Source organism: Bison bison, unplaced genomic scaffold (assembly GCF_000754665.1).
Source record: "Bison bison bison isolate TAMUID 2011002044 unplaced genomic scaffold, Bison_UMD1.0 scf7180017864112, whole genome shotgun sequence".
NCBI lineage: Eukaryota > Metazoa > Chordata > Mammalia > Artiodactyla > Bovidae > Bison > Bison bison.
In genome coordinates this window covers 545,316-556,510 of record NW_011494684.1, presented here as the reverse complement: position 1 = coordinate 556,510, position 11,195 = coordinate 545,316, and the positions used below count along the sequence as shown (strand labels likewise).

At 38.6% G+C, this 11,195-nt stretch overlaps 2 pseudogenes; both read right to left on the bottom strand.

Moving 5' to 3' along the window:
• Positions 1–1,803: 1,803 nt before the first annotated feature.
• On the bottom strand, positions 1,804–2,907 carry LOC104988017 (annotated as a pseudogene).
• A 2,202-nt stretch (positions 2,908–5,109) lies between these two features.
• On the bottom strand, positions 5,110–5,584 carry LOC104988005 (annotated as a pseudogene).
• Positions 5,585–11,195: the final 5,611 nt, after the last annotated feature.

Sequence of the window (11,195 nt, the reverse complement as noted above, 5' to 3'; positions counted from 1 at the left end):
ATATAAAATTCCAGACTATGTACTGAGGACAGACTTCATGAGGCTTGTGGATGAATTCACACATGGGTATCATCAGTTCCTTGGAAGACAGATTTTCCACTGCTGTGGAGCAGTGGTAGGAACCATTAGGTGACCACTCAGAATATGTAGTTTAATGTAGAGCAGGACATGAAAGCAGAAAACCTCAAGATGGGTGGACTTGAGAGCTGTGTTTAAAGATAGTTGTGTAGAGAAGTTGCATTCTTTTCCAACAAGTCATGATGACTCTTCCACCAATGATCAGCAATTTCAGACTCCAAAGTGTAGGAGGAGAAGAGAAGAAATCACTGACAAGTCTTCCAGATTAACCCAATTGCTTTCATGTATCCATCTGGAGGGGGCATAAGAATAATTGTAATACTCTATATAGAGTACTTGGCAGCTTAAGAATTGCCCCAAACACAATCTCATTTAGTCTTCATTAAATCCTATTAGTTAAATATGCTTTTCATTATTCAAAAATTATGAAAATCAGTGACTGTATTAGTAAGCATAACTTCAAATTTCTAGTTATTTGACACAATAAAACATCAATGACTTGCCATTCACACAGAAAAGGAAAAAATGATAATATTGTCAGTTGAATGACTACTGATAGCTTTCCTCCAAGTGTTTTTTCCCAGGCTTATTGAGATATAAGTGACATGTAACATGTGTAAGTTTAAGATGTACAATATACTGACTTGATACTCTCATATATTTCAAAATGATCACCACCATAGTACCACTAACACCTCTACCCCATCATATGATTATCATTTTTTGTGTGTGATGAGAATATTTAAGATCTACTCTCTAAGCAATTCTCAAGTGTATTATACAGCATTATTAGCTATAATTATCATATTGTACATTAGATCCCCAGAACTTAATTGTCTTAAGACTGGAAGTTTGTACACTTCAACCAACATTTTTTCATTTCTCCCACTTCCCAGACACTGGTAATCACAATTCCATTGTTTCTGTTAGTTTAGTTTTTCTAGATTCCACACGTAAGCTTTATAGTGCGTGTCTTTGTGTCTGACTTCTTTCATGCTAATGCTTCATATTTCATATTTCTTCATATTCATTCTGCTGTCAATGGACATTTAGGTTGTTCCCACTCCTTGGCTATGGTAAGCATTGCTGCAATGAACATGAGGCTGCATGTATCCTTTCAAATCATGTTTTTCTGTAGATATATGCCTAGGAGTCGGATTGCAGGGTTGTATGGTAGCTGTATTCTTAGTTTTTAAAGGAACCTGCATAACCCAACAGTATAATTTTTAAAACACTCTTTTATATTCATTATATAATTTGATTTGTAAAATACACTTGTGGTTATGATGGAAGTGGTGTTGGAGGTGATAATGTTCTTGGAAGGTAAGCAGGAGGTAGAGGAGCCTCTGGAAACACTGGAAATCTCATATACATGAAATCTAAAAAATCTTCCTCAGCCAACAAACTTCAAGTTAGAATTATAGCTAACACTGAGAGTCCACTAAATGCTAAGCAATGTATCATGTTGTTTACATATTTAATTTAAGCCTTAGAGCCTAGGTACAATGTTTCATTTTATAGGTTAGGACTAAATTGCCAAAGAGTGGGAATCTACCCATCGTCAAAAACCAGAAAGTAAGGAAGCCAGGATTTAAATCCAGATGCATTTTATTTCAAAGCCCATGTGCATTCTTCTGCAACACACTACAGCATCTAAATTTGAGAACTTGGTAAGTTCTCTTTTTTCCTGTTGCTTTGAAAACTGCAAAGGAGCCATGAGCTTTCTCAAGACTTCCCCACAACAGATGGCATGTGAGCCACACTGTCCCTGATTTCCTTGGTCTTTCTTCCACAGATGATGGGATTAAGCATGCGGGGAATTAACACATAGAGATTTACCAGAAGGATGTGGATATGGTGGGGAATGTTCTTGCCAAAGCAATAAGTAAGGAAAATGAAAAAGGATGGGATGAAAAAAAGGAGAATGAATCCAATATGGGAACCACAAGTATTGACAGCCTTGTGTCAGGCTTCCTGGGAAGGAAGTCTAAACACAGTTTGGAGGATCAAAGTGTAGGAAACACCAATGAGTGTAACATCTGCCAAAACTGATGCCACTGGCACTGAGAAGCCATACTGGATATTGACGGTGATGCCAGCCACAGGCCAGTTTGGCTACCCCAATGAGTTCACAGTATGAGTGGGCGATGACATTGGTTCTACAATGTGGCAGCCTCTTCAGCAAGAATATGATAGGGAAAATGGCCCCAGGGTTCCATCCCCAGATTTCCAGGTTCATTTTTATGATTGCAGTAAGAGTTAAGATGAGATGGTTGAATGGCATCACTGACTCGATAGACATGAGTTTGAGCAAGCTCTGGGAGTTGGTGATGGACAGGGAGGCCTGATGCACTGCAGTCCATGGGGTCACAAAGAGTCAGACACGACTGAGCAAGTGAACTGAACTGAGGGGTTAAGATGGCTGTGTACCTCAAAGGAGTACAAATGGCCATGTAGCAGTCAAATGCCATGGCCAGAAGGATTCCTGACTCAGTTACAAAGGCAATGTGGATGAAAAACATCTGAGTGATGCAGGCATCAAAGGCAATCTCCCCAGCATGGAACCAGAAGATAGCAAGAGCCTTGGGCACAGTGGTGGTGGACAGCAGAATGTCAGTTCCAGGCAGCATGGATAGGAAGACATATGTAGGGTTCATGGAGAGTGCATTCATTGAGGACAACAAAGATAAGGGCTCCATTTCCCAAGACCGCAGTGATGTACATCAGGCAGAAGAGGATGGAGAGCCAGGTGTGGTAGTTCTCCAGTCCTGGTATGCCAAGTAGAACAAACACAATGAGGTGGAAGGTGGTGAGGTTAGCACCAAACATGCCTGCTTTTGGAGTCTGTCTATGAAGACCACAGAAATTTGGAGTCATTGAGTAGAATCAGCCATAAGTTTCACTAAAGTTAAACATTAGATAATGAAATCAATCACTAATGCCTTGACTTAGCATATATAATGTTAGGCTTTCACTTCCTAGCCTAGCACTGCAAACATAAATATAGACATAGGTTCCTGATCACAACTCAGCAATGTCTAGAATACAGACATAACTTACCATTCTCACTTACATGCTTCTACTCAGGCTTTGGCCATCCTTCACCCATTCTGTTGCAATAGCTTCATAACTAATCTAGTCTCTTCTTCCCCTAGCTTCCCAACCTCAACCTCTCCACAGCCATCAGCTGTACTGCAGCCTGGGTGGTATGCTCAAAAGAAAACAAACAAAAAAAATATTTCTATGTTTCCTCTTACAACCCTTACATAATTATATAATATATATATATATATCAAAGTGAAAGTCACTTAGTTGTGTATGACTCCTTGCAACCCCATGAACTACACAGTCCATGGAATTCTCCAGGCCGGAATACTAGACTGGGTAGCCATTACCTTGTCCAGGGGATCTTCCCAATGCAGGGGTCAAACTCAGGTCTCCCACATTGCAGGTGGATTCTTTAGCAGCTGAGCCACCATATTATACATATATATACTTTCCCTGTATATATATATACACACACACATTTTTTTTTCTCTTAAAGAAAATTATAGATATCAAGTGAACATTTCATGCAAGGATGGGCATGATAAAGGACAGAAACAATAAGGATCTAACAGAGGAGATTAAGAAAAGGAGGCAAGAATACACAGAACTATACAAAAAAAGTCTTAGTGATCTGAATAACTATGATGGTGTAGTCACTCACCTAGAACCAGACATCCTAGAGTGTGAAGTCAAGTGGGCCTTAGGAAGCATTAGTACAAACAGAGCTAGTGGAGGTGAGGAAATTCCAGCTGAACTATTTAAAACCCTAAAAGATGATGGTGTTGAAATGCTGCACTCAATATGCCAGCAAATTTGGAAAACTCAGCAATGGCCATAGGACTCAAAAGGGTCAGTTTTCATTCCAATCTCAATGAAAGGGATTGCTCTCATTTCACATGCTAGTAAATGATGCTCAAAATACTTCAACAGTATGCAAACTAAGAACTTCCAGATGTACAGGGTGGATTTAGAAAAGGCAGAGGAATCAGAGATCAAATTGCCAACATCAGTATATTGTCACCCTGCTTATTTAACTTACATGCAGAGAACATCATGCAAAATGCCAGACTGGATGAATCACAAGCTGGAATCAAGATTGTGAGGAAAAATATCAACAACCTCAGATATGCAGATGATACCACTCTAACAGCAGAAAGTGAAGAGGAACTAAAGAGCCTCTTGATGAGGGTGAAAGAGGAAAGTGAAAAAGCTGGCTTAAAACTCAACATTCAAAAAAATGAAGCATGGCATCTAGTCTCATCACTTCAAGGCAAAAAGAAGGGGGAAAAGTAGAAGCAGTGATAAAGTTTCTTTTCTTGGGCTCCAAAATCACTGCAGATGGTGACTGCAGCCATGAAATTAAAAGATGCTTACTCTCTGGAAGGAAAACTTTGGCAAACCTAAACAGCATATTAAAAAGCAGTACATCTCCTTGCCAATAAAGGTCCACCCAAAGAGCCAAAGCTATAGTTTTACCAGTAGTCATGTACAGATGTGAGAGCTGGACCGTAAACAAGACTGAGTGCTAAAGAACTGATGCATTTGAATTATGGGGCTAGAGAAGACTCTTGAGAGTCCCTTGGACTGCAAGATCAAACCAGTCAATCTTAAAGGAAATCAACCCTGACTATTCATTGGAAGGACTGATGCTGAAGCTCCAATACTTTGGGCACATGATGTGAAGATCTGACTCACTGGAAAAGACCTTGAAGCTAGGAAATACTGAAGGCAAAGGGAGGAGAGGGCAGCAGAGGACGAGATGGTTCGATAACATCATTGACTCGAAGGACATGGATTTGAGCAAACTCCAGGAGAGAGTAAAAGAAGGGAGTCTGGCATGCTGCAGTCCATAGGGTCACAGAGTCAGACACAATTCAGTGACTGAACAACAACAATATACATAGATATATAGATTTAAATAGATAGATAATCTAAATACAATGTTTAAATATATATGTTTGGAATTAGCTAGCTGGACTAGGTTTAGATGATCCCAATTTTATTGGCAACATCCAACGCACCATAGTCAGGAGTCAGTAGAACATATGTCTTCTCTCCATCAAGCCAGATCAGGGTATTCACTTTGGCCGCTTCGGTGTCATAGAGCTTCTTCACAGCCTGTCTGACCTGGCATGTGTTGGCCTTGATATTCACAATGAACACAAGTGTGTTATGTTCTTCTATATTCTTCATGACTGACTCAGTAGTGAGAGAGAACTTGATGATGGCATAGTGATAAAGCTTGCTTCCCCTTACAGGTGTTCTCCTGAGGCTGCCTCCAGAGACTCAGTGTTTTGGGTCATCAGAAAATGGGTGATGTCTGGATCTTGTGTGTGTGTGTGTGTGTGTGTGTGTGGCTGTGGACTTCTTTCAGCCCTGCTTTCTTAGCCTTCAACGCCTTTGCTTTGGCTTCAGTTTTGGAAGAGGCAGAGGCTTCCTTCTTCACCTTTGACTCCATCTTTGTAAAAAGCTATATAATGATTAGCATGCAAAGCCTTCCACAATCCTGCTGTTACTCTCTTCTCTAGCTTCAGTCCCCTTTATGCACTCTAGCACAGCTGAATTAGACCATAATCTATTCTCCACACAAAATCTGAATTTTCCAATCTTCATAGCTTTGCTCAAGCAAAGTTTAAATATTTATCATCTGGAAACCTTCCTCAGGTTCAAATTCTGATTTTTTTTCCAACTTTCTGATTATTAACAAAGAACAGGTTTTTCACATCTCAAAAATGTATCCACATTTGTGAAATGAACTATTCATTCTTATTTTGCAAGGATTAAATTAAATACTTTCTGTAAACTGCCTGGCATAGAAAAACTAAACACTAGTTACTGTTATTAAGCGAATGAGTACTGCTTAATAAAGAGACTAGAAATGCCTATATTTGGAATTTCAAATGTGATAAAGTTGGGACTTCCTGGCGGTCAAATGGTTAAGACTCCACCCCTCCACTTCAGGGGGAATGTGTTCTATCCCTGGTCAGGGAACCAAGATCCTGCACACAGGAGAAACCAAAGGGAGTGGAGGGACTATGACAAAGTAGCATTTTAACTTAGTGAAGAAAGGAAGACCTATTCAATTAATGGTATTGGGCTGTTGGACTACGTTATTGCTGTTAAGGAAATAAAATCAGTTCCCATCTCAGTAAAAAACAGAAATTCCAAATAAATTAAAGATGTACTTGTTTTAAAAACTACAAATATGTTAAGAATTAAAATTAAGACCTTAAGAAAAAAATTAAAAGAAAATGTCTGGGAAGTTGGAAAGCTCTTCCCGAGATAATAAAACCATATTTCATAAGCAGTAACAATTGAACGATTTAATTATGCAAAAATGTAGTCAAACATAAATAAAAGTCCTAGGGAAAAAAGTTACAAAGCATGTAATACACTAAAAGTTAACATGCTTAAATACCAAAGTGTTAGTCGTTCAGTTGTGTCCAACTCTTTGCGACCCCATGAACTGTAGTCTGCCAGGCTCCTCTGTCCACGGGATTTCCCAGGCATGAATGCTGGAGTGGGTTGCCATTTCCTTTTCCAGGAGATCTTCCTGACCCAGGAATCAAACCCAAGTCTCCTATATTGGAGGCAGATTCTTTATCATCTGAGCCACAAGGGAAGCCCGTGAATACTAAACGTCGGCATAAATGAATAAGAAAAAATAGGAAATGTGCAAAGAATCAAAATAGGCAATTCAGACTAGAAGAAAAACAAATGGCCAATATATATATGAACAAATGTTCAAAGGTAAAAAAATGAAAATCAGTATCATATTAAAATATAGTAGTTTTGTATTGATTGGAAAACATAAAAATAAATGATCAGCCCCCAGAGCTGGTGGTTCCACATGAAAACATATAGATATATCTATAAGAATATTCACTGCTACACCATGGCAATAGTAAAAAAATTTTTTACAACTTCCATGTTCATCAATAGGACAATAAATGAATAACGGTACACTTATTACAGTGAAATGTCTTGTTTCCATTTTTTGAAAAGGAGTAGAATTGATGCTTTCAAACTGTGGTGCTGAAGAAGACTCGAGAATCCCTTGGACTGCAAGGAGAGCAAACCAGTCAATCCTAAACAAAATAAATCCTGAATATTCATTGGAAGGACTGATGCTGAAGCTGAAGGTCCGGTACTTTGACAACCTGATGCAAAGAGCTGACTCATTTAAAAAAAAAAAAAAAAAAAAACCCTGATGCTGAAAAAGATAGAGGGTAGGAAGAGAAAGGGGTGACAGAGGATGAGATATTTAGATAGCATCACAGACTCAATGGACATGAGTTTGCACGAACTTCAGAAGATAGTGAAGGACAAGGAAGCCTGGCATGCTGCAGTCCATGGGATCACAAAGAGTCATACATGACTCTTTGTGACTGAACAACAAAAATTAACCATGCATATAGTTAAGTGAAAAAGCAAATTGAAGATTAAAATGCATAAGATTTTTTTACTGTTTATTAATAAGACACTTTATGTTATAATTAAGAGAAAATCCAACCCCGATTTGGCTTGAGCAAGCACAAAGGGAAATGTCTGTTCCTGAAATTGAAAAGTATGTTTCTAGTATCAGATTTATGTAAAGATTCAAGATATCAACCAGGGTTCCATTTCTTTATAACTCTCTGCTCTGCCCTCCAGATGTTGACTCTCCTAAGGCCAGGATTAAGGTGAGGTTCAGTACAGGAAAGGTGCACTGAACCACATTGGAACCCAAGACAAAAGGAAAAATGGGAGCCCCTATGTAGAGCTGACCTTTGAACAACTCAGGCATTAGGTGCACCAACCTACCAAATAGTAGAAAATCTGTATGTAACTTTACAGTGGACCCTACCTATTGGAGAAGGAAATGGCAACCCATGGTAAGTGGAGGGTAATTTTACTAGGGTATCCAAAAATTTGCAAAATGTACTAGGGTATCCAAAAATCAGTAAGCTAGATAAATACTTTAATACAATCTTTTTTAATTTTTATTTTCAGTACATTAAATTTACTCATAAAAACATTCTAAAAACATACAATTTTTCCTTTATAACCACGTCTAATAAAACATAAAAATACCCAAAAGAGAATACTTGACACTTACAATTCAAAATCAAATTAGCAGAACATTAAATATTTAGAAAACCATATCATTAAAAATATTTATAAAGTTACATGCAATTTCGTAGAATTGACATAAAGTGAAAAGTGAAAGTCGCTCACTAGTATATGACTCTTCTGTGACCCCATAGACTGCAGCCTGCCAGGCTCCTCTGTCAATGGAATTCCCCAGGCAAGAATACTGGAGTGGGTCTTTCTGACCCAGGGATTGAACCCAGGTCTCCCTCATTGCAGGCAGATTCTTTACTGTCTGAGCTTCCAGAGAAGCCCTGGGAAGCCCTCAAGTTACATGAAATTTCGTAGAATGGCATAAAAGAATGGCTCAAAAATGGGAGAATTTTTTTTCATTCCTAAAAAGGAACTATGTCCAACAGAAGCTGTGAAGATTCTCAAGCACATGAGGTCTTCAGTTTTAGTACCAACGCCTGTCTTTGTGCATCTAAGAACTTTACCCTGAGAGGGGCTCCTTACAACACCAGGATGGATTGGGTAGTGTGCTCCTCCCTCCAATAATTGTGTAGAAACATTGACCTTTGGCCTCAGCCAGCACAGCACGAAGTTTGCAGGTGTTGATTAAAGGTACGCACTTTGATTCAGAATCTCAGGACTTTTCTGTAATTGAGCCTTTTCAGAACCCATGGTTTTAATTTTTTTAATAAAAATTATATGAACTATCACAATGAATAAAACATCAGAATTTTAAATAAAGATTGGACTGATAATGCTGTACTCAACCACATTGGAACCCAAGACAAAAGGAAAAATGGGAGTCCCTACATAGAGCTGACCTTTGAACAATGCAAGCATTATGTGCATCAACCTACCAAATAGTAGAAAATCTGTATGTAACTTTACAGTGGACCCTCCCTATTGGAGAAGGAAATGGCAACCCACTCCAGTATTCTTTCCTGGAGAATCCCATGGGCAGAGGAACTTGAGGGGCTATAGTCCATGGGCTGGCAAAAGAGTCAGACACAACTTAGTGACTAAACAACATCCATGGATTCAACCAACCATGGATGGTTTTGTATTGTAGTATTTACTATTGAAAAAAAATCTGCATATGAGTGGACCTGTGCAGTTCAAACCTGTGCTTTTCAGGGCCACCTGTACATGTTTTCTGTGGTTTTAATGGTTAAATGTTTCCATAATTTTATTTTGAAAAATATTATTTGAGTTTCTTCTATTCTGGGCTTCCCTGGTGGCTCAGATGGTAAAGAATCTGTCTGCAATGCAGGAGACCCAGGTTCAGTCCCTGAGTTGGGATGATCCCCTGGAGAAGGGAATGGATACCCACTCCAGTATTCTTGTCTGGAGAACTCCAGGGAGAGTGGAGTCTGGTAGGCTACAGTTAAAACCAGTAAAATTGTAATACATTCTAGTTTTCATATAAATATTTCAACTTACACTAAGTTGTGAGTTTTACTATACCTACTTTTCAATGTTCCACTATTTTTTATACTACTGTAATATTCTGGGGTGGGGGGCAGGGAATTTAGCTGTAGTCCCAGCACCATGTACCAAAAATGTTTTCAGCAGTTCAATATGTCAAAATATACACACTTCTGAATAGTGTATATTTATACTACTTTATACAGAGCGCCTGAGAAGACAGTGTCTGGATCAACAGTTTATTGGATTTTATTCCAGGAAAACCTAAAAATCCTATGAGACAAATATTTATTCCCTTCCCAGAAACTTACCCTAGTTTCATGCATGCTTCCCCAACACATGAAAAGAGATGCCAGATGCAGACTGTGGAGTGAAATAGGACAGTATTTATACCGCAGCTGCAGGAATCCCTTAGACAAGGAAAGAGTTTCTACCCTACTAAGTCTTTAGGGAGCACCTCATTTAATTGGACAAAGCAGATCCCCTTACGACTAGTCTCCAGAGGTCACTGACCAGAGAGGGTGGGTAATCTATTCCTAGCTACAGCAGTCTGTCCAAACTCCACCTGCTAACAATTCCATTTCTCTGGCTAACATCCAGACACAGAGTGGACTAATGGATATAACTGCTGCTAGTCAGTACACAAAATGTTAAAGCCCTGCCTATATTACTGGACCTCAATGAACATAGAAACCTGTGGGGATATAGAAGAAATAGTAGGTCAGGAGGAGCTAAGAAGTGTGTGTGTATGTCCAAATGATTCTCAGTCATAAAATTAGATACTACTTAAAAATGAAAGGTCCAAAGGTCAACGACCTCACCAATATTTTAAATTAATCAATCCATTAATATACACATTGACTTCTATGCCAGATTCGAGAACCATAATAATGAATGAGACAAATTCTCTGTCCTCACAGAACTCAAGTTCTTGTGGTTTCATAGAGTGATTAATAATGAGCTGAAATCATAAATAAAATTGCTGTGAGACCCAGAAAACAAGATGATCACCTCTGAGTTGGGGGAGATTGGCAAAGACTTCAAAGAGGAGTTGACATTAGGGCCCTATAATTTGCCAGCTGTGTGGTCTTGATTATTTATCCTAGCTGAGCTTTTGGTGCCCCATGTATAAAACAGAGGTAGCAACAGTACTATCTCATGAGGTTGTATGAGGATTAAATGTGTTAATGCAGCAGAGCACTTAACATGGTTCCTAGCATACAGTGATCTCCTACTAAACATTAGCTTTTGTTATAATTATTATTATCATTAATATTATGTATTAATGTACTACTACATGGTGATGTGTTTTGAGGTAATGATAGAAAAGTAAATCAGGGCTAGATTATTAAATTAATGCTTAGTCTAGATATTTCAGAAATCAAATTGCCAACATCTGCTGGATCATGGAAAAAGCAAGAGAGTTCCAGAAAAACATTTATTTCTGCTTTATTGACTATTCCAAAGTCTTTGACTGTGTGGATCACAATAAACTGTGGAAAATTCTGAAAGAGATGGGAATACCAGACCACCTGACCTGCCTCTTCAGAAATCTGTATGCA